This window comes from Papaver somniferum, chromosome 11 (genome assembly GCF_003573695.1).
Source record: "Papaver somniferum cultivar HN1 chromosome 11, ASM357369v1, whole genome shotgun sequence".
Lineage (NCBI taxonomy): Eukaryota > Viridiplantae > Streptophyta > Magnoliopsida > Ranunculales > Papaveraceae > Papaver > Papaver somniferum.
The window spans coordinates 94,708,325-94,723,112 of record NC_039368.1 but is presented as its reverse complement, the minus strand read 5'-3'; the positions used below and the strand labels follow the sequence as shown (position 1 = coordinate 94,723,112).

The 14,788-nt window shown below is 37.3% G+C and overlaps 1 pseudogene; it reads left to right on the top strand.

The window, feature by feature from the left end:
* The first annotated feature begins 670 nt into the window (after positions 1-670).
* Positions 671-14,788, top strand: part of LOC113324788 — a 28,584-nt pseudogene continuing 14,466 nt past the window's right edge.

The following is a 14,788-nucleotide window of genomic DNA, read 5'->3' as shown; positions in this document are numbered from 1 at the left end:
AATCGAGTTCCACCTTTTTTGTTCCAATGACTCCAAAACACCTATACAACTCAAAAGCAAACATAAAATACATAATTTATAAGAAAACTCACAAAAAAGCGTAAACAATAGATTAATATCAAGGTGTTTTAGACACCTATCAGTATCCTAACAAAATCCACGTATCAAAGCATACTACTGTTGTGCATGATACTGGTTCTGTAATTTTCTCAGGTTAGTTTATGACTTGGTTATTGATATCATAAGCATTTTCTTTAGTTTGTAGAGCATCATTTTGATGAACATCTTCAGCTACAGTAATATTTTTAGATGTACTCTCTACATGAAATTTGGGCCAACTTTATTCAATCACTTGGCCAAACTAATTCACTGTCATTGCTGAAAACGATCCTATTTGTGTTAAAACCCCAAGTAGAGTCCCAAACGAACACGCTAAACATGTTTGATTGCAAGCTATTGTACCATTCGTGATGGTACCATTGATGTAAATATTCTAGGACATGTATCTAAGTCACAAATTCGTTTCGGTTGTTTGTACGATGCATGCTATTATGTTTTTAATGTAATTTGTACTTTTAATGAGATAAAATAGCTTCAGAACAACTGCTTCAGCAGTGTACGGCATAACTGAATGGATGACATTTGATCTTATCCCTCAAACTTTTCTCCACCATCATTAGCTGTGGTGTTTGAACAACATGGATCACCTGATGAAGTTGCCAGGTTTTGAACTTGTTCTTTACGTTACTGTTTGAAAAATAACTCTTCTGTTATGAATATTTAATTGAGTTACCTCCCGTTGAGATTAAAGAAAATGAAGCGTGTGTTAAAATGCTTGCTTCTCCAATTAATCCTTCAGATATCAATATGGTTCAAGGTGTATAAATCAATGTGCTCAGATTTTGAACATATACGTTTCTTCAAATTTTGTTACTTCTCTAATGTTACTTGCTAAAATGTTTTTGTTTTTGAACTCTAAGCATTTGAAGTATCATGTTTTAATTTATATGTAGGTGTATACCCAATTAAGGTTCCACTTCCTGCAGTTGGAGGGCACGAGGATGTTGGGGAAGCACATGCCTTCGGGTCTGCTGTAAAGGGTCTTTCTCTTGGTGATTGGGTCATGTGATCCCCTCCTCCATTTGGTATGTTTTTCAATGTGGTTTCTATTGTGTTCAGCGAATTTAAGATCTCACAGCTTTTGAACTTTTTTCGTATTTAACTATTGGCGTTTTAGAAATATGTGGGTGATTAGGGACATGGCAGACTTACATTGTGAAAGAAGGGAGTGCCTGGCACAAAATCAATAAAAACGTACCTCTGGATCTTGCTTCTACATTCACTGTGAATCCATTGACTACTTTTGCTAGACGACTTTGCTAAAGTTAGTCCAGGTATTGGCCAAATGTCTTATTTTCTTTATCAGACAATTCTGTTTGAATTCCATACATTTAAGTTTACCTGTTACATATGATGAGGTCATATATAATCAGGGGATACTGTTGTGCAAAATGGTTCAACAAGTATTGTGGGTCAGTGCGTTATTCAGCTTGCCAAGCTTCGAGGAGTCCACAGCACTAATATTATCAGAGATAGGTGCACATTGTTATATTGATTCTTTTTTCCATCATTTCTTCGTCAAATGTTTAATTGTTGATTCATCATAAATATAATTACTGTCTTAGAAAATGGCGTAGCAGATAGGTATACCTGAAGTATCCGATACTCGAAAACTAACTTGCCATATATATTCCCTATCCATATCCCTTTCATTTGCAGAGTTGTGTCAGATGATTTGAAAGGAATACTTAAGAAACTTGGCGCAGATGACGGAGAATCAATTACAAATGAAAAACGTCAAGGATCTCCTGGTAAACCAATTTCTTATTGATTTTTGGAATTTGGATTCCCAAGTATTAATAATGAATATTATGATTGTACATTATTCTAACTTTGTGGCTATATGTTAGGGCCTAGCTAGTAAACCTCGCGTTTTTAGGGGCCACTCAAAAGAATTTAGGGACCAACAATAAAACAAAAAAGGTCACCCAAAGGAAAATGTAGTCAGTCCTTATCTCGAGTAATTTGTAATGGAAAAATTACCCTTATATATTCGGAGGCTATGATAACATTTTTATCCTCGATTTCAATCGGAAGCCAAAATATTACCCAGACTTCCGATTGTAATCGGTGCAGTATTAGAATGATTTTTGTTTCATTTTTTCCATTTCTTTTTCATTTTTGAGTTGTTAGAGTTATAGAGAAGAAGGTGAAGGAAAAAAGGGAAAACCCATTTTATCACTACAAAAATGGATGGATATGAAGAAGAAGGTGAGAATCATGGCGAAGACGATTTGGGGTATATGTTGAATGATCCAAACTTTTGTGAAGAGGAAAACCTAGACGACCCTTTCATGGAAGAAAATGGAGAATCGCCTGATATTGAAGCTAACGATGCATGTAAAGCACATGTATTGTGTTAAGAAACTCAAATACTCGATTTGCATGCGTTTGTGTGCTTTTGTAAACAAGAAAAACCGATTATTGCATGCATTGAATGCCATGAACTACCCAGATTCGGTAGATAATTTCTCGAATAAACTTACGAATATAACACACAGGATACCAAATATGTATATTCGGTAGTTCCAAGATAGTAGTTTACTGCCGAATATGAGAAAAAACCCCAAACTGGTTTTCCAAAAAAATCTACATTCGGTAGTTATGTAGAGTTATTTACCCCCGAATGGCCCCAAAAACGAATTCCTCAAAAAATTTCAAAACTCAGTATTCTTATCCTTTACAATCGGTAATAGTTTAACATTATTTGACTGCCGAATATAACAGTGGCCTCAAAATAAAATTTCCGAAAACTTGAAAATCGGATGTTTATCGATTAAAGTTATCTCCCGGTTATTTATATTCGGTTGTTTTACTATATATTTTAGCTTCCGATTATATCATTTTTTGCACTCAGTAAACTGTGTACATTCATTTGCATAAATCGGGTGTTTTGGGTAACCGATAGGATTCCGAATATAGTATATTCGGCAATCTGACTTATTTAATAACCTCCGATTATTGTATAATAATTTGTTGCTTTCATATGAAGGTCGTTGAAGAGTTTGTTGATGATTTCTATTTGAGGCCCGACACTTCCCTATACTATGCAAACGATTTGGTATACTCATTACTACTTTTTTTTCTTCAAAATTTATATGTTAAATGGTTATGCTTATTAGATTTGTTTTGTTTTATGCACGTTTAGACATTTGGAAGTAAGAAGGATGCAAAGGAATGGCTTATGAACAAGGAAAAAGATAACATGTGCGTAGTAGTTCAAAATAATCATGTTAGTGACACTCGATTTGAAATGATTTGTGAGCAAGGTGGGACGGGAAAGAGTCACGAGGGAAAGAATAGTAAGTACGTACGGAAGACGAATAGGAAATACCGAAGCAATACCAAGAAGATAGGATGCCAATTTAAGATTGTCTTCTATAAGCCCGATGGTATTAAAGGTAAAGAGTATAAAATGTATAAAGTTGATAACGGTTGTCACAACCATGATGATCTGTTGGATTTAATTGGACATGTAATGGTTGCCAAGTTAAAACCACATCAAATGCAGACGGTGAGGTCTATGCGAATCCAAAAAGCGAGTGCGATCTTAAGTAAAATAAAGGCGGACGACCCCGACAACTTGTCTTCTTTGTCTACAATTAAGTCGGCCCTAGCTACAATCAAAAGGACTGAATGGGATGGTAGAACGGTCATGCAACAATCGGAGTGGTTAGCGGAGTTACACGGCTACACCTTGAGAAGGGAAGAAAAGGATGGTATAGTGGTTCGTATTTTCATGGCACATCCCGAAATGATCCAATTGGCTCAATGCTTTCATCAAATTTTGTTGATAGATGCTACTTATAAGACAAACAAGTATAACATGTCGTTGTTGAACATTGCTTGCCATACTTCGGACAAAAACACGTTTACGATTGCATGGGGTTTAATGGATCATGAGAACAATGTGAGTTTCATTTGGATGTTGGAGACGTTGAGGTCCATTTATAACGGTGATAATTTCCAAGGGTTATTGTAACGGATAACGATCAAGCCTTAATGCATGCAATAGCGGTAGTGTTTTCGGAAGCCCAAAACTTGCAATGTACGTGGCACATTCAATGCAATCTCAAAACCAATTGCCATCATCATTTCCAAGCTAAAAGACCAAGGAAGGGTACCAAGAGGTCAAAGGAAGAGGATGAGCGCATTAGTAAATTAACCGTGGAAGAACGTAAGAAAGAGGATAGGTTATTTGAAGAAAAGTGGAAGGAGGATGGAATTATTTGGAAAATGTTCATGAAAGCATGGGACAAAACCGTTTGGTCGATGACCGAGGAAATTTACGAATGTAACTTGAAGAAATTTGAGGATGAATACGGCACGGACTACCCAAAACCGGTTGAGTATTGTAAAAAACAATGGTTAACGATTAAGGAGAGGTTTGTGTTTGCATGGACATATGAATATCGTAATTTCAAGAACGAGGCGACAAGCATTGCGGAGGGGTCTCATGGTCGACTAAAGAAAATACTAATTGGTAGTCAAAATGGAGTTGTATCGATCCAAGAAGCAATCCATGAATTCACCAATCGTGATCTCGTAAAGATTAGGAAATGTATGCAATTTAGTGTACACCAATTCCCGATGGAACATATTATGGAAAAATTGCTTCTAAGGGGAGTTGTTCATAAAGTTTCAAGATGGACAATAAATCGCATGATGAAACAATTGAAGTTATATAAAACTTATGATGACTAGAATACGTTTTTTGTTTGCAAGGATATGATAGGTATTGGACTCCCGTGTCGTCATAAGTTGGGTAGGTATGTTGAAGTGATTGACATCAATGATACTCATCCATTTTGGAAGCAATTAAATTTCACTCCGAACACCCCGGTAGTTGATGGTCCGTCTTTCTTGGAGTCAGAATTGTGTGCACGAATAGCCGAGCGTTACGCTACATCAAACGGCACCAAAAAGCAAATATTGATGCATAATTTGTAGGAATCCCTTCACCCTTGTTTAAGGGAGGTTGATGAACCTATTAAGCAAAAGAACACCGGTAGGCCGAACACCGAAGTGTCTAATAAAAGAATATTGTCTAGGCACGAGCGTTCGGAAGCCGAATTTGAAGATGAGCCGGAACCTAAGAAAAGAGGTCGTCCAAGAAATGATCAAAGTGGACCAACCACCCGACAAGTAAGGCCAAAGATCTCTACAGAGCCTTCTCAAGTAAGTCAACCCAATGTTGTCGAAGAAGTTGTTGAGAAAATGAACGCCTCGCAACAAACCCAACCAATGGAAATTCTTAATATAAAAGAGGACAAAGGTACTCTTCGTTTCCCTAGAGATCTTAATGGAAGACCAAATCGATCCACATATACAATATACAAAGAGTATTTGGAACAAATCCCTCCACTTATCATTCCATTTGTTTTGTCGACCGACGAGGTTGATGGGGATGGAAATTGTGGGTTTCACGTTGCTACAGAACAAATGGGTTACTTTAGAGAGGCGGATATCGAAGATGTCACCCAATGCCAATATTTAAGAAATAAGATGGCGGTACAACTAGTGAAGGACAAGGGTTTTTATATGGAGATGATGAGGCGAGGAGATAGATACGACAAAGAACAAGAGTTCAAAGACTTAGTTGCGCGTGTGAAGTGCCGAAAGGGATTGAAGACAATCGGATCCAAGTATTGGATGACAATGCCTAAATTTGGATATCTCCTAGCGGACGTTTTGAATTGCGTGGTACATTTCTTTGTTCCTCCTATGTATGGACTTAGCATGACGTTTGCACCCACAAGAACGGATTGCGACGAGTCGGTTAAAGATAGAAGAATCGTAATGGCATTTGTGAATGAAATGCATTTTATCGGTTTAAGAGTAAAGAAAGATTGTCCGTTACCTCCGTTGAGTAAGTGGCACGATTACTTCCCGATGAACCATTGCAAGGATTAGGTGAAACAATATGAGTCCAACATGGTTGATTGGGATCGCGTTATGGACAACAACTTTCCCGCTGAGTTACTCGAATTGATCCCCTCGGATGATGACGATGTTTGATCGTTTTTTTTTCAAACATGTAATTTGTACAAGTTTTTTGGAAACTTTTTTGTGAAGATATATGATTTAATCGGTGGCAAAAAATACAATGTTGTCTCCCGAATGCAGGAATCGGGCTCTTTGATACACGTTTTGATTCTGAATATTATAATCGGTTGGTAATGATACACGTTTTGATTCTGAATATTATAATCGGTAGAACTCTTAAATATCTATCTACCGATTTGGTGGGTATTTCGAGGCACGGCTATAATTTTTTTTGAAACTATGTAATCGGAACAACAGTATTATAACACTTCAATCCGATTAATCATATTCGGGAACTCCATATTTTATCAAACCGCCGATTAATATTAAAAATTTGAATTGACAACACTCAAACATCACATGTTATTCCTTTTTCCCAGTCCGAGATGCAACAATCAACGTGGCTTGGAAATGTAGAAACGACTCTCCTCTCCACTTGGAATAAGAATCTTGTGCCGCAAACCTGTCGTCTATGTGCCTAGCAAGAATACGGTTGTACTCGGTGCACAATTTTATAACATGGTGCACCCTTGAAGAAACATGGGATGGTTCATAATTGTGGCGTGGCTTCTTGTACTTACCAACAAAAGGACCCAATGAAACGTTAATCCAAATTATACGATCGTCCTGCTGTTCTTTGGGTAGATCTTTCACAATGTAATAATTTTTTATCCATTCGGTCTCTTTCTCAACTTGTTTTAATCTTTCTCTTTGATGGAATTGTTCTTGACCTCGCTTCTTAGCCTTGATTTCTTCTTCCTCCTCCTTCGTTGCCACTAACGATGGTTTAATTTTTTTGGGTTGTTTGTTCCTTTTTTGTATTTCTTCTTCCATTGCTGCAATTGATGTAGTTGTTCGCTTGCATCTTCGAAGTATGTTGTCGATTGATGATGGACTTGCCATTGAAAAGGTTTTTCATTCTGATTTTTTTACTCAATAATAACTGAAAATATGGCCGTTGAGGTTTCGTATCAATGATGCACTACAATCGGTTGCTAACGATACACGTATTTCCTCCGAAAAGGACATTCGGTAGCGAACTTAAATTTTTATCTACCGATTAGGTTGGTAATTCTAAACACGACTATATTATTCGGAGTCTAATGTTTTTTTGTAAAGTACCGAATGTACGATGGCCCAAAAATCAGAATTTTGGAAAAACTGATACTTTTCAAATTTTGAACTTGCAATAATCGGAACTCAACTTAGTTACCCAAACTTCCGAATATGGGTTGTCTAACCTTCTATATTGGCCCTTGGAACCACCTAGAGCCATGGCATGGTTTGTTTTGAACTTGTAATATCCGGAGGATAATGTTTTTTTGTAAAGTCCCGAATGTACGATGGCCCAAAAATCAGAATTTGGGAAAAACTGATACTTTTCAAATTTTGAACTTGCAATAATCGGAAGTCAACTTAGTTACCCAAACTTCCGAATAAGGGTTGTCTAACCTTCTATATTGGCCATTAGAACCACCTAGAGCCATGGCATGGTTTGTTTTGAACTTGTAATATTCAGAGGATAATGTTTTTTTGTAAAGTACCGAATGTACGATGGCCCAAAAATCAGAATTTGGGAAAAACTGATACTTTTCAAATTTTGAACTTGCAATAATCGGAAGTCAACTTAGTTACCCAAACTTCCTAATATGGGTTGTCTAACCTTCTATATTGGCCCTTGAAACCACCTAGAGCCATGGCATGGTTTGTTTTGAACTTGTAATATTCGGAGGATAATGTTTTTTTGTAAAGTCCCGAATGTACGATGGCCCAAAAATCAGAATTTGGGAAAAACTGATACTTTTCAAATTTTGAACTTGCAATAATCGGAAGTCAACTTAGTTACCAAACTTCCGAATATGGGTTGTCTAACCTTCTATATTGGCCCTTGGAACACCTAGATCCATGCATGGTTTGTTTTTAACTTGTAGTATTCGGAGGATAATGTTTTTTTGTAAAGTCCCGAATGTACGATGGCCCAAAAATCAAAATTTGGGAAAAACTGATACTTTTCAAATTTTGAACTTGCAATAATCGGAAGTCAACTTAGTTACCCAAACTTCCGAATATGGGTTGTCTAACCTTCTATATTGGCCCTTGGAACCACCTAGAGCCATGGCATGGTTTGTTTTGAACTTGTAATATTCGGAGGATAAATTTTTTTTGTATAGTCCCGAATGTACGATGGCCCAAAAATCAGAATTTGGGAAAAACTGATACTTTTCAAATTTTGAACTTGCAATAATCGGAAGTCAACTTAGTTACCCAAACTTCCGTATATGGGTTGTCTAACCTTCTATATTGGCCATTGGAACCACCTAGAGCCATGGCATGGTTTGTTTTGAACTTGTAATATTCGGAGGATAATGTTTTTTTGTAAAGTCCCGAATGTACGATGGCCCAAAAATCAAAATTTGGGAAAGACTGATACTGTTCAAATTTTAAACTTGCAATAATCGGAAGTCAACTTAGTTACCCAAACTTCCGAATATGGGTTGTCTAACCTTCTATATTGGCCCTTGAAACCACCTAGAGCCATGGCATGGTTTGTTTTGAACTTGTAATATTCGGAGGATAATGTTTTTTTGTAAAGTCCCGAATGTACGATGGCCCAAAAATCAGAATTTGGGAAAAACGGATACTTTTTAAATTTTGAACTTGCAATAATCGGAAGTCAACTTAGTTACCCAAACTTCCGAATATGGGTTGTCTAACCTTCTATATTGGCCCTTGGAACCACCTAGATCCATGGCATGGTTTGTTTTGAACTTGTAATATTCGGAGGATAAATTTTTTTTGTAAAGTCCCGAATGTACGATGGCCCAAAAATCAAAATTTGGGAAAAAAACTGATACTTTTCAAATTTTAAACTTGCAATAATCGGAAGTCAACCTTCTATATTGGCCCTTGTAAAGTCCCGAATGTACAACACAAATCATTGTCATTTATCTGCTCTTCTTTACTTTACGACCGTGACTACCTCCCAGTCCTGCACGACCACGGGTTTGAGCACCTTCAGTAGGAGCAGCTTCAGTTGGAGCACCTTCAGTAGGAGCAGCTTTAGTTGGAGCACCCGTCTTTGATACTGCCACCTTGGGCGGATGCCTCTTCGTGACTTTCTCCCCAAACTGCGCAGCATAATCTTCGTTATCCATATTATCAACTAGGTCTCTAGCCTCTTTGATCTTCTCAGCTGGCATGGGATATCCGCTCTTCAGGCATGTAGATAACATTTTGGAAACACGCTTGAACCTATTCACCGGTTTTTTACACGTAATGACATAACATCAAACGGTAATTACCTAAGATTTATAGGAATAATATAAAATGAACAAAAATATAAGAACACGCACCAGTCTATCATAACCAGCTGGTTTGTCTTTGATGATACAATTATAACTTGAACCCGCCGCAGTAGTGTTGGATTTGATTTCCTCCATAGGTTGATGTTGTATATACCCGTGTTGTCGCATCACCCTAGAAGGGTTATACATCACATATCCTGTGGGGTGCCACAATGGTCCAAAATAAAGGGACAAGTCCGACCGAACATTTATATGCCCACTGGCTCGATCTTCCTTGTATGGATCAAAGCATACGTCTGAGGCCTTCAATTGGTCCAAAATCTCCCTCATGCGAATCAACTGCTTCTCTTTTGTCCTAGAACGGTTGTCTTCAAATATATACTTTGTTCCTCTAGGAGTACCTTTGCACCACTCTGGGTTCTCTCCGGCCAACTTCAGGATAGGGAAGTGGTCATAGATCCATGCCTATATACATAAGAAACCAAGTTTTATTAAATAGATTGTGTATATTCGGTAGTAATTTCAAAACATTATTTCCGATTATATATAATCGGAAATAAAATTAAGTACCTATCCACTGAATAACCAACATTCGGAAATAGATATGGATCATTTCCTAACGAATATGCGTCATTTGGAGTTCAGTAACCTATAGTTTTTCTGGCATGTATATTCGGTTCTAATATCAAAAGTATATTTCCGATTATATATAATCGGAAAACAAAATAAGTACCTAGCCACCAATAACCAACATTCGGAACAAGAGATGGATCATTTCGTACCAAATATGCGTCATTTGGAGTTCAGTAACCTATAATACTTTGGCCTATATATTCGGAAGTAACTCCCCAAGACTAAACTCCGATTCTAAACAATCAGAAGTAAAACTAAGTAACATGTTCCCGAATATGCATAGTTTGGAGTTATGAATATGCATCATATGTATTGTCTACCGAATAACTATAGAGTGAGTTATAAAGTTAAAGAAAAAAATTGCAATAGAGCCACGTTCCCGGCAACTTGGCAGGTTCCTAGCCTCGAAGCCTTTCTCAACTCTTCCATCAAGAATGCTTGGCATGTCGTGCCCCAAGAATAGTCACCGACTTCATGGAGAGGATCCAAAAGTTGTATAAGGTTGGCGTCGATCCGGTTTCCAGAAGTATTGGGGAATATGACACATCCCAATACACAAAGGAGATATGCGGTGGCAGCGTGGTTCACTTGCTCATCAGTTAACGTTCCATTCTTTTCCTTCTCCAAGGTGCCTCGGAACATATTCATCAAAGCTGTAATGTTGATCTGTCTTGTTATGTAACTTGCATGCCTCCTAAACTCTGCTGTTGTTGTCTCTTCATCCCAACCTAAGCACTTTTTAGTGAGAGCATAAAGTTGTGCCCAACTTAACTGCTTTGTGTAGTTAAACTTCACAGCTGTGCCTTGGTCGGGAAGATTAAGAATCTGCACAACATCATCCGTGGTAATCGTCATCTCCCCAAACGGCATATAGAAAGTATCGGTCTCAGGATACATTCTCTCCACGAACGCCGATATGGCCACACGATCATGTTCCAATAATGAATTCTCGACGGCATTAGCTAACCCCGAGTTGGCAACAATTGAGTTGAACCTTTCACATTCACCGGATAAAGGCCACGCAAGCATTTTTGTTGGTGCGGCGGTAGGTTTGAGTAGACGGACTGCATCTTGATGATCCTATTAAAGTACATAAAAAAATATTTAATACAAATATTACGATATAACACATAGACAATACATTAATAAAAAATAGTAATTTTATTACCTCGGTTTCGTATATTTCTCTGGCCCATGAGTCTTTGTATCCAAATAGCAATTTTCCTCCATCCGTCGGTAGCCCAAAGATTGTGCCTGCTGGAATACCCTTCTTCTTCAAGTGCTGAGGGACAAGATGTGATGCTTTCTTAGCAATATCCTTCTTTACACCATCTTTTCCTTTTTTGGCTTTTTAGGTACCACTTGGTTGTCCTTCTTCTTCTACTCTTGGCACTGGATCAACTGGTTCAATTTCATGGTGGGGTGTAACTTGTGGAGCAGTTGGTTCTGCACTTTATTGAACGTCTTGTTCAACACTTGGTTGCACCCCTTGTTCACTGCCTTGTTGTTCTACACTTTGTTCAGCACTTGGTTGCACTTCTTGTTGACTGCTTTGTTCTTGTAAGCTTTGTTGAGCACTTGAATTATCTTTGGCACTCCTTTCCCTCCTAGCACTAGCTGTCACTTTCTTCCTCCTTTCTCGACTTTGTCTAAACAACAAAGAAAGGAACAATATTTACAAACTATACAATCGAAAGACAAAGTATGGAAATATAACCCGAATGTACACATTCGGAGGTAAGAAGACACATATTGTTCCCGAATACAAAACAATCGAAAGCTAACTAAACATATTTATAACCGAATATGCATCAATTGGAGTTCAGAAGCTCTAAATTTTTCATCCTACACAATCGGAAGACAAAGTACACAACTATAACCCGAATGAACAAATTTGGAAGTAAGAAGACACATATTTTTCCCGAATGAAAAACAATCGGAATATATTTAAACATGTTTACAACCGAATATTCATCAACTGGAGTTCAGAAACTCTAAAATTTTATCCTACACAGTCGGAGGTATAAAACATTATATTGTCTTCCGAATAAATACTGTCCCCAAAATGGGATTTTTCTTATATCAGAAATTTTGAGATTTTTTCAATATATATATATATATATATATATATATATATATATATATATTCGGTAGTGAGTGTACTTCCGAATACTGTGTGTCTACTTAAATATATTCGGGAGCCAAGAAATTCATTAAACTACCGATTATTACCAGTTTGTATCCAGGAAGATATGGCCAACAATATTCGGTCGATAACCATCAAATATTTCTCCCGAATACTGTCGATGTTCTTGAGAAATGAAGAACATGACTACATTCGGAAGTAAATAAGCATGAATATCGCCCGAATCTGGATAAATAACCGAAAACCCTAGATTTTTTTTTTCTCGATTCGTCGAATTAAAGCGAGATAAACCCCAAAAATGATAGATTCTTACCTAATTGGGGCCATTTGAAGTTGACGAAGTGTTTGACTATCGGAATCGCCACCACCGACTACATCGACGGGTACTTCTTCCTCGCGTTCTTCGCGTTCTTCTTCATTTGCAACAACAATTTCTTTATTTCTTGCTAAAATCCCAATCTTTGGATCGATACCCCGAGCAACGTTTTTGGTTCTAGGTCTGTGGGTTTCATTTCTCTTATCCATTGTTTTATAAACGAATCGACGATGTTTTGATTTTACGATTTGCGGCGATGTTTCGGTTGAACACAAGAACGAGGAAATTTTTTTTTTCTTCCACAATCGGAAGATAATATGAAACTGGAAGAAGAAGAGTTGAAATGAGTAGAATTTTTTTTGATTTGGTTTTTATACAGTTTTACCAGAAGGGCATTTATATAACTTCAATATCATATAGGATACCCCTTAACTAGAGTCTTTGGCTGGGTATAAATTAATGGCCCCTAAATCCTTTCGGGTGCCCCCTAAAAACGCGAGGTTAGTAAATTCGTGTATGATACTCGTACTATTGATACCCCGACTCATGTACGCGTGTTTTGTGGACTAACCGAATAAACCGCGGATTATTCGGATCTGCGAATTATTCGCGTCTTTCATTAAGCCAGCTGACTGTGTTTGGTCTGAGCTATTTCCTTCAAAAAGTAGGAGCTTGGGGATTCGATGCCACGACCTAACTCTCCTTCAGATGCCTGCCTAACCATCTTTCCGGACACTCTTTGGTGATTGAGCTGATTATATTTTCTATATAAAATAATTTACCCATAAAATTCATTTATGTATACACATAGTTGTAATTCGTTTTGAGTTAAAATTGTCATTTTTCCATCTTTTAACCGATATATATACAAAAATTAGTGTTCTAAGATTATAAATGTTGACCGAATTTTAAGTGTCGAACTCACATTTCCAAATCGAATTATACACGTACGTATGTCGTTCCGTACTATTGTCGTATCACGAACCGTTGACCGAATTTTTGACCGAATATAACTTTTACGAATACGTATAATACTCGTACGTATCCCGTTCCGATCGTTTCCCGTATCCCGAATTGCTAACTAGGTGTTAGGGTGCCTTACCTGAGCCTGCGCTGGGATTTAACCGCGTTAGTAGAAATTCTGCTACGTTAGTCCTCAAATATTTAAGGTGAAGCATGTTTCCAGTAATTTTAAAAGAATGAAATCTCCGTTTTCAATAATTAGATGATAATATTGATTGTCGTTGTTCGAGATATTGAGTCTCTGTTTAACTTAATTTTATGTAAGCATCAACGGCATGATACTAAAAACAATTCCAGGTTGCATAATGAGCTGATAAGAGTCTAATATTTGCAGGTAGGAAGGGACTACGGTAACTTATGGTGGTATGTGCAAAAAGGCTGTAACTGTCTCAACTTCCGCTTTCATTTTTAAGGTAGTGTTGCAATGACTAGAAACCCCAGTGTTTTTATGTTACAATTGGCGTGAGATCCATATTTAATATCTTTTTCTGTTTCAGTTTGGTCCACATTTTTCAGTTCACTCTAATTCCAGGTTGCTAAAATCAAGTCTCTTGTTGTAAAACTTCCTTTCTATTTCCTGTTTCCAGAGGCTGGATGCCAAGTTAATCAAGTCTTTGACTAATAGTACTTCAAGATACACTTTTTTGGAAATGCTCTGGTTGTGTCTAGTGTGCAAATAACTGTTAGTAACCACTCTATTGCTCTTTAAATAGTCTTTGACACAATTGGACTATGTTTGCACTCTGCAGGATCTTACTTTACGGGGTTTCTGGCTGCAAAAAATGATGATCCCGGAAGGAATCCAAGAGTGCAGAGTTTTGATAGATTACCTTTTGAGTTTAATACAAGAGGGGAATTTAAAATAGAACACGCGATTGGGGATATTGAAACTAATTGGGGGCTAGTGTTTTTCCCGTGCGTTGCACGGGATTAAGTTAATTAAGCATACATTGAGAACCAACCATTGATTAACAATCAAATATATTTAATGTAGCTGACGCAAGGATTTTGAGGTTAAAAGTAAACTACAGCAAAGACAACCTGCGTGCATCAACAATTTAAGGATTTGTAAGAAACTACAAACATATTGTAAAAATCCCAGATACATCCAAACATATTGTAAAATACATGCTGCATAAATTTTGTATATATTAGAAATGAGTTTGTCTGGCATACTTCAGAATATATGAATACATTTGA